A 10073-nucleotide genomic window follows, 5' to 3' on the forward strand; every position below is an offset into this window, starting at 1 on the left:
TAGAAATGCTTATGATACCGATAAAAATTATTAAGGTGTCTAATGGGAGCGATATTTTAATGCATTAATATGGTTAAGATTTACCTAGAGACTGCAAATTGACTAAGCTGACGAAATAGCTCTTTTTTGCTCAACATGGGGCAGCTCATTCCATAGAGCTTTCTACACAGGGATCTTTCTGGCTGCTGCCTTTGTGCCAGGTGGTGCTAAGGGAAACTCCGCTTGATTACTAGCTGCCCTAAAATTTCCCATCTGTGTGTAATTCCCATGTTTTTCTATTTCTTTTTCCAGAAACAATGCCCCAATACACGGTGTGATAGCAAGGAACAAAGCCTAGCTCAGTCCCTAGAGATTTTCTCTGATAAAAGATGTATCTCAGGCACGTTACGCCTAAATGGTGTGGAGAGATTTGAAGGTCTCCACACAACCCTAAGCATCGCAAAACAAGACATGAGTCAAACACTGCTGGAGAGTAGGAATGGGGAGCCAATACCATGGCGATTGAGGAAAATCTATGCAAAATGGGTAACAATTAAATGAGAATTAACTGGGTTGCAAGAGGAGAAAATTGCTTCTTTCAGACCCTCTTGATTATAGAGCTGAAATGGCCCAGAGCTCCCATGTGCATCACTGGTGTGAACAGATTAAGAGGCTGTTAATCAAGATTGTCAGAAGCTTTCCCAAAGCCAAATGCCCTCGCTGGAGTGAGGGGACTTTGCTTTGCTGGAGCTTCATCTGTTTGACTATTAACCACAGAAGCAGAAGCACTGGCCAGAGAAAGCGGATGTCTTGTTGGTTTATTCAGAAAAGGGCTGGGGATTTCACACCGGTGGTCAGGAGGGTGACACCTCTGGTGGGGTGGGATGGAGATAGACCCTCTGCAGCCCACTCCCATCCTGCACAACACTTCTCCTCCTCCTTCCATGTCCCTGTCATCCCCAAAGGCCAACTGTATTTGCCATCAGTGCCGTTGTGCAGCAGGATGTTTTGTCAGACCATCTTGTCAGGAGACAAGCCTTGACATGGGCTGATAACCTGCCAAGACAAGCCGGGTGCCATGGAATGGTTTGGGGGTGGGCAGACGTGATTCCTCCTCCTCTTCCCCCACACCCCCACAGCTCAGCAACCAGTTGGACAGTCACCTCCAACATCCACACGGCCCTGGGGAATACAAGGTTTTGGAAGATGACCTGCATCCAGCCAAGGTCAGATCAGGTCCTCTCACAGCCTAAAAGGATGGGCCTCAGCTTCTCCAGTTCTGCAGCTCTAAGAAGGGGCTGGGACACCCCTCAGCAGCCCCCCCCCAAACAGCTCTGGCAGTTTGAAGCAAGGACAGAGGGTGGAAAATTGCTTTGCATTGTGGCTGAAGCAAGCAGGGAGCACATGTGGGTGCACAACCAGAGATTCACACAAAAACCAGCCCATCCTGTGCTTTGAGAGGTGACCACCAGCCGTCCCGTCTCGCCATGTTCAGATAATCCCCAAAATAGGTGCCTCCTGGCACTCAGCAGCTGAGCTGCAGCTGTCTTCTGTGCCAATTACACACTTACGCTAAAGCCACAGTGCTAATTGTATTAATAGGAGACTAATCGCACGCCTAACGGATGTGAACGGGAGCTAATTACCCGACAGCAACACCATGCTCGGTGCAGAGCTCTCCCTCCCAGGGAAAGGCAGTCGCTGACGGGAGCATCCCTCTGGCAGCCCCGGGGCTCTCTGGACACTTGAGCCACAGCCCTGGGTGTGCGATGGCTCTTGGGACACATCTTCTCTAACCCCCAGCATGGCTCATGCCTCATCTGGTTCTTCCTGGGGCAAATTAAGCCATCACTAGGAGGTGTATTTAAGTTTTCCCACTCTCTTGAGAGCATCTATAGGCAATGGTCTCTGACCATGTACCCAGAGCACCCATGATGAATGTGCTGCCAGTGTTCACTGTCCTGGGCCACCAGCACCCTGGGTATGACCAAAGGCAGAGGGTCCATTCTGGGATACCCCGTGTGCCTGGGGAGAGGATAGGATAGGAAATGGGTTATTTCTGCCTGGAAGGAGCAAGCAGGAGTTGGGGAAGGCGCTGATCCTGCTCGGGGGAGCTCAGGTGCTGCGAGGCTGGATTTTGCACCTCGTTCCCGCTCCAGCCCCATGCCCTCTGCGTTTCACAGCCACTCGCTAATACCCGTCCCTTGGGTTCCTCCAGCTCCCTGCCTCCAGCACGTGAAAACCGAGCTGGAAACTTCACACGTTCCCACCCAGGGCTCCTCTTCCCCAGGAGATCACAGGCCGGTGCTAAGCAGGCAGCAAGCAGGACGGTCCCTCCTTCCCTGTGGGTTCTGTGATTTTCTCCACCTCACTGGAGGGTAATTAGTGTCTCTGGACTTGACGACGTGATAAACTAGCAGCAATAGTGGCTCTCTGCAACGGGGGCCGGGAGCAGCAGCAGCAGCAGCAGGGAGCGCGAAGCAGCTGGGTGTTAGGACGCCTGGCTTCGAAGTCCAGCCTCAAGCAAATGAGTCACCCTCTTGGAGTTTTGAATGGATTTAAGTCCGTTTCGCCACCCACAGCGCTACGCTAACGAAGGGCAGGTCACTCAGGGGATGTTTGTCACTTGTTTAGACACGGTTATCCGCTTGCCAAAGCAGTGCCGTCCTCCAGGTGCCCTTAGCTCTGCCCCTGTAATGCCAGATGGGAACCAAAGTGTGTGAGAAAGTAAAACATGCTTGGGAAGGAGGGAAAAACTGGATTTAGAGGTACCATTTTCGTATAACTGGAGGTCCTGTTAAGCAGGTAAGCTAAAACCCACTGAAGCTGTTGGGCCAAGTCAAAGCTGCATCGAGGAAGAGACTGAAAAACGTTCTTCCCAGGGCACGCAGCACACTTAAGGCTGGGATGTACCCTGGCAAACCACGAGCAGAATTGTGATGAGTGAGACCATCGCAAATAGAGGAAGCTTTTTTTTCCCCATCAAACTTAGGTTATTATCCGCAACCTCCCCACAGCCGAGCCTGAGCAAGCAGCTCCGCACTGCTGCAAGCAGAGTGTGCTGGGGTCGCTCGCCGCCAGCGCTCCCGTGCTGCAAATCAGTCACAGAGAAAACCCCGGCTGGGCTCCCCGCCTTCGGAGAGGGTGATTGCACGGCGTGAGAGGAATCCTAATGGGACGGCGGGCGGCTGCAGCAGCATTTGTCATCTCAGCAGTCCCTCCCCAGCACTGAAGGCATCCAGGCACTGCAGGAAGGCAACGCTCTTGGGGCACCGATGGAGCAGAAATCGGGCGTCTTTTTTTTTTTCATCATTGCGATGCAAACAGTGTCGTGGGCTCCTCAAAAAGAGCAGGGAAGATGCTGCATTTCCACTTTTTTTGATGCGTTCCTGTTTTGTCCCACATTGATCTGGTGAGCTTGGCCTCCCCAAGCCACATTTGCATAAATCAAGAACATCCCTGGGATTTAGAAGAAGGATGGAAGTTCAAGCAAAGTGTTTATTTCCCCACTTCCCCAGCACTGGCTTTGTTTGGGGGTTAGGAATTCCTCAGTGGATGACAGCAGCTGTTCAAAAATAAAATAAAAGAATTTTTTAAAGGCTTAGGAAGAAAATTTTCACCCAAATCAGTATCCTAGGAGGGATTCACATCATGTAATTTCAAAATTCACAGCAAAATATTTCGAGCTTGAAGGAGAAAAAAGTCATTCTGGATTTTAAGGGAAGTCTGGCAAATTCCACCAGAAGCCCTACACGTCCTGGTGTGTGCCAACACTACTCATAACACATTTGTTTGAATTCATATTCCCAGCCTCAGGCAGACATTTTCCAGTGGGTACAGACCTGGGCAGAGCAGCTGCCTTTTCCTCTTGGTGGAACATTATTTATTTTCCCAGCCAGTCAAATCTTTGTGGCTACACCACGCCGCCGACCTCTCTCTAAAGAAGGGGCTGCTTTTCATTAGCCAGGGGAGAGCATGCAGCTTGCAAAGGAAAATCAATACCTGTCATGAGTATTTATGTAAGAGCTTTTATTAATGTGGACTTCGGAGTTTGGCTGATATTCTCTGTATGTGTCCCTAATACCCCCTGCTCCGCACACTCTCCCCACTCGAGTCGATAGCCATTCCTGTTTCCAACGAGATGCACTTTAAAGAGCATCTACGCTGCTTCCTTCACCTGAAGGAGTGGAATGTTTTCCACATTCATGTACAATATAAATGAATACAATATCCTTTGATGCTCTGGCCAGGTTGATGACATTTCTTTCTTTTTCTCCATCATCTCTTTCCTACAGCAAAGGGAAAGAATTAGTCAGGGCTCATCAAATGCTCTCCATGAAAAAATTATTTTTTTTTGGAGAAGTATTTGGGGACTGATTACTGTTTTCTTCTTTAATAAAGAACCTATTTCTTTCTCATTTTTCTTTCCCACTGGAAGATCAAAACTCCAAGCGTTGTTTCATTGGCAAAGCTTTCAGTTGCTGAAAATGTAAGATGTTTTGGCCTGGAACCAAAATCATGAAAGTCTTTTCAAGGAACTTTTAAAAACCTCAAAACCCTTCTTAGTTTTATAGGTTTTCAATTAAGATTTATTTTTAACAAGTCCATGAACAGATGTAGTCTGCGAGGAGGTTATGCATTCATCACCTCTGTCTTCAGGTCACGTCTTCCACTGTGCTCGTGGCTGTGGTAGGACGAGAGCTGAGGATGCCCTGTGCATCCCTCCCCACCCCAGGCCCTCCTGCACAGTCACTTCTGGTTTAATTTGGAGCTCTGAACTGATTTCACCTTCCCTAAGCCCAAGCAGGAATCCCAAGACTGGACATACTGGCGAGGCATCGGTTTTGGGTAGCAGCAACGTGCAAGCAGAGGCAGCTTTCTAACTTGGCATCTCTCCACAGCAGCAGTCAGAAGTAATCCCAAAAAATGAAATGTGAAGAGAGAAATCCAGAGACTCAAATGCCTGCTGTCTGCAGCTGAGCCGGATCTGCCTCTTCCCTACAGCTCCTGGGGATGCTTTGAAATCCTGGACCCTTCCTGCCACAGCTGGATCCTCTTTCTCTCTTCACCTCATTCACTGCCCAAGAGTGGATTTAACTTACTGAGTTGCTGGTTTCCCTTGAAAGATTTAATCGATTTAAGCACTCTTGTCCCTCGATCATCCCCAGCCCTCCAATCCTCCTCCTGGAAAAAAAAAAAGAAAAGGAAAAAAAAGCACAAAAGCTGGATATCATTTGTGTGACAGTGGCCTTGGCATGCACGGCACGGAGCAATGGGCCACGGCAGAGCTAGGAGGCTTGATTGCCTTCACACAGGAAACTAATGACTAAATGTCGGTGTCTCAGTGCTGGAGAGATTTCCTCCTCATTTACTCAAAAACAAAAAGGAGAGGCAAGGTGAGCTGCTCGCAGCTCCTCAATGAAACCAGAGTGCAAGGGGCTTCTTGTCGCTCTGCTGCTCTCCATCAAAGGGGTTTCTCCAGCAAATATCAAATGCTGAAAAGGTGGTAAATTGCTTTCACCTCCCATTGCAGTTCTTACAAAATTAGGGTTTTCTTAATTCACTTGGAAAAGTGCCCTCTGCTCCTTTCACCTGAAGGGAAATTGCTGGCAAAGCCTCTTGTCTGTGGAGGAAAAGCAGGAGGCAGACCCAAGTCAGCCCACGGTCTTCTCTGGGGCATTTGTGTGCCAATTATCTGCACCTCGTGATGCAAGGAGGGTTTCCCGAGCTGGTGGCAGCAGCTCCTGATTCGTGATGGGAACGATCCTGCAGATCCTGGCTGGTCCTTGAGCACCATCTGAGGCCAAAGCTCCCGTTGAAACAGCAGCAGCCAGGACAACATGTGGATGATGTGCACCAGTGCAGGCAACACCTGGGGATTCAGGGATAAATAGGAGCAAACACCTTCCTGGTGCCAGCTGCACCACCTGAGTCGAAGTGCCTGTGCTGCCAGACTCTCCTGGCTGTGACAGCTCCAGGGAGAGCAATACACAGAAAACAACAGCACCGTGACTCTTCTATCCACAGGGCAGAGCCTCTGATGTCTGCTGGGATCCCCACGCCAGAGGACCAGTTGCCTCTGAGAGCTGGTGGCTGGCTCAGAAGGAAAATCAGGAGGCTGGGCAGGCTGCTGACCCACGGCTGCTAAACACAAGCAGTTGAGCTCCTGCCAAAAGGAGTCAGTGACCTGCCAGAAAACAACAGCACCGTGACTCTTCTATCCACAGGGCAGAGCCTCTGATGTCTGCTGGGATCCCCACGCCAGAGGACCAGTTGCCTCTGAGAGCTGGTGGCTGGCTCAGAAGGAAAATCAGGAGGCTGGGCAGGCTGCTGACCCACGGCTGCTAAACACAAGCAGTTGAGCTCCTGCCAAAAGGAGTCAGTGACCTGCTCATTTTTTAAAGCACTGGATAGATCGACGTGTCTCATTGAATTCAGGCAGCTCAGACAGTTCCTCCCCAAATGCTTTGGGGAGAGACGAGCAGAAATAAAGTGACTTTTGGTCCTGGGGCCTCTCCCCACACCGTGGTTTCATCATGTAGAGGGGATGAGCGTTAATCGGCGGAAGGTGAACGCCCGGCGTATTTATTGCTATCCAAGCCTGACGTACTCGGCACAGAGCATCTTTCCTCTCCACGCAGTGCTCGGAAACGCCTGGCTGATTAACAGAGTAAACAGCCAGATGAGGAGAGACAGGCCAGGAGATGGGATCTAAACTTAGAAGGGGTGGCAGCAAAACTGAGAGGCAGTTCCAGATGACAGAAGCTGCACAGGAAAAAGAGCTGAAAAGGAGACTCGTGGAGGTGGCATCAGACGGGAATTCCCCCTAGGATCCCAACCAGCCGTGATTTTATCCAGCTCCTTCTGCCTCCCCAGGTAACCCATGCTTGCACACCTGCAAAATTAAAGGCATCATATTAATTCAGCATCCCAAGTGCTGGGGAAGGCGTACGGATGCTTGCACCCACATCCAGCCTAACACAGAGTAAAAGCCTCCACATCGCACAGCAGCAGCAGTTTGGGCGACTGGGTTTGTTTTTACTGGTGGCCCAGTAAGAGGTGACGCCTCCAAGGAAGCCCAGTGTGGTCCCAAGTGGGATGGGGTGGGGAGTGTATCTTGGAGCTTTGCCACCCCAGCCACACGGCGTCGTTGTCACCAGGAAAGGTGTCGTCTCCACCCGCAAGACAAGCAGGGCTTTGGCAGGTGGGTTTCTGGGTACTTTCAGGCTGAAGCTGCTGCTCCAAGCTGTGGGAAGAGCCCTGCAATGCTTCCTCCCGGCTCGGACCAGCCACAGGTGCTGTATTCAAACCTCTCTGCCAAACCAGGTGCTGTACACTGCTGCGGCAAACATGCAGGCACAGGCAGAGCCATCCTTATACCCCTGCATTCCCAGGATGGTGGGGATGCTCTGGGATGAGGAGGAAGAGGCAGAAATTACCTTGTTGCTCTGCCAGTAAGGGGAATCCCTGACAACTTTACTGAGAAAAATTTCTGCTGCAGTCAGTCGTCCTGCTGTCTGCACAGGGACGAGATGATGTTTATTGCCGAGCTGTTTTTTGTTGGCTTCTCCTTTTCCTTCAGGTGAGAGAATGCCAGTGATGCAAAGATGCTGTCTTTAACAGCAGGTTAAATATAACAAATGGCAGGGATCTTCAAATCAAGCCATGCCATCACCCGAAACCAAAACCTGTGAAAATCCATTGGGGAATTTACGTTACATGGCTGAAGAATTTCTTGGCATTCACAGAGATATGGGTGAGTGTGACAGAGCATTAAAACACCTCTTAGACGGTTGATAAATAAGAGCTGGAGCGGAAAGGCAGACTCAGCGCATGTAGCTTGGTCCTAAGGATATTTTACCACTACCTTTAACTTCCTGTAGTAATTGCTGAATTTATTAACTTACTCCTCTTGTTCATTTTCAATTCCCCATTCTCCACTTCTTACCGCTGAAGTTTAACTTTGAAGCATCCTAAACCAGACTGTTCAGGCAGACATTAATGCAGAAAAGAGAAGGAGCAGGAATACTGGACAGAGGAATGCTCTTCCCAATACTGCTCCCCCTTTCCATGCTGAGATACAAATGATTTAGACTCAAGCATGAACATTTTTCTTACACGCTTTTGTGGAAATTTTTGTGCCCTTTGATTCTTTGTTCACAGACACAAACCCGGACACGAACTTTGTCTGCTGCAGCCTCCAAATATGTGTTGAATGCAGTGCCTTTTTTCAGCAGCAGTGGGCTGCAGAGATTTCATTTACCTTCACCTACCTCTTTGTTATCAGTGTGCTTCAGTGGGGATACTTTATGTGTTAATTATAATAGCCGCTCCTACCTACTTTTTGCCCTATTATCTATTTTTCACGGGAGTGACAAAGAGCTCACTAGCTGTTAACAAATCGGCTTAAACTGGAATTGATTCCATAAGCATAATCAGAAATATGAAAAACTCCCCAACGTCCATCAAGGAATCCTGCAGCAGTAATTACCCAGTGGGTCCTGGTATGGGGACACATATCCGTGCTGATGTTCTGAAAGACCTGGGATACTTCTTGAGTTAAGATTGTCCCACTTTAATCACAATTTTTCCATAGCTAGAGGAAGCTGCTGCTTGAAGCCAGTGCTCTGATCGTGTTACCAAGTGGGATTGCTGCTCTTCTTGCCCAAGCTCAGGAGAGGTGTAACTTCAGGGAAAAAAAAAAAAAGAAAAAAAGAAAAAAGAAAAAAAAAAGCATGTAAAATCCATGTGGAAGCTGCAGTGGGAAGGAGATAAGGATGCCTTTGCCACCAGGCCAGGGCTTGGGATGTTGAACCCTAGTGTGATGGCCCAGAGCCATCTCCAGCTTCATGGGATGAGGGATCGGAGCCCAGCACCTGAAATGATGCAGATTGAGCCTGCGGGGCTATTTTTAAATAATCGCTCCAAAAAAAGCTTCCCACAGACAAGCTCCATTGAAAGAGCCACATGTGCGGGTGTTTGACTCCAAAGAGCTGCCTTGGCTTATTTTCCTTCAGTGGGAACTGATTTCAAAGCTGTGGGATTTGCCTCTGAGAAGGGCTCCAGCTCCTGGCACTCAGCTCCAAAATCAGCTGAATGCTTTTGCAAACCTCTTGCCTTTCCCTGTTCAGAAAGAATTTGCTGTTCTGAGGTTGGATCATCTGTCAAGCCCAGCAGTCACCTGCTTATCTGTTCCCCTGGAGCGTTCCAGTCCCTTGCTCCTCTGCATGGGGAACTCTTAGTCCACCCTACTTAAGGCTTAATCTGTGGGCTTGACTTGACTTTACCCCAAACAACATTAGCAGTGGGAAGTAGCATTGAAGGCAGAGTTGCCTCAAAATCCTCTCAAAACTGCTAGCAGAGTCCAAAACCAGAGTCAGCCCCGGTCAGGCTCAGACTGCCAGGGCTCCCTGTTGCAGCCAGAGGGAATTTGCTGCAGGTCAGAATTAAGTATTTTGTTAACATAGCTAATCCTAGCCCGGCTCCTACTTGATTTTATCGCCTTGCAGGCTAACTGACAGGAGCCCACTGCTGTCTGCTTTAGCAAATGGATCCTGCTTAGCTACTGCCAAGGGATGGGTGCAGAGAGCAGCCAGGAGGGACCTGAGCTTGGCTCATTGTCTCTGATGGAAAACCAGAGTTTTTCCAAACAGGAACACTGGGGCCCCTGGGGCCAAAGCCAAGGCTTGTATAGAAGTTAAGCTCAGTCTTATCTAACAAAAGCTGTGTCATACCTTGTGCTGTCTGTCAGTGTAGGGAAGATGAGGAAAGTACTCGGTCCCCATGTGTTGCCTGGTCTAGTCAGGAGGTGTCCCTGCCCATGACAGGGAGGTTGGACTAGATGATCTCTAAGGTCCCTTCCAGCCTAGGCCATTCTATGATTCTATGATTCTATGATTCTATGATACCCAAGAGCTTGTGGCAAGGAGATCCAGTTACATCTGCAGGAGAACAGGGGAACCCGATGACCATGCAGAAGGGAAATGCAGACAGTTGTTACACAGGGAAACCGCCTCTGTCTCACAGACCCTCTACGCCACAAATAGCTGGAGGCTAGCAACACTCCTCTCCGTGCTTCTCTGCCTTTTTCCCCA

The sequence above is a fragment of the Apaloderma vittatum genome, unplaced genomic scaffold, assembly GCF_000703405.1.
Source record: "Apaloderma vittatum isolate BGI_N311 unplaced genomic scaffold, ASM70340v1 scaffold943, whole genome shotgun sequence".
NCBI lineage: Eukaryota > Metazoa > Chordata > Aves > Trogoniformes > Trogonidae > Apaloderma > Apaloderma vittatum.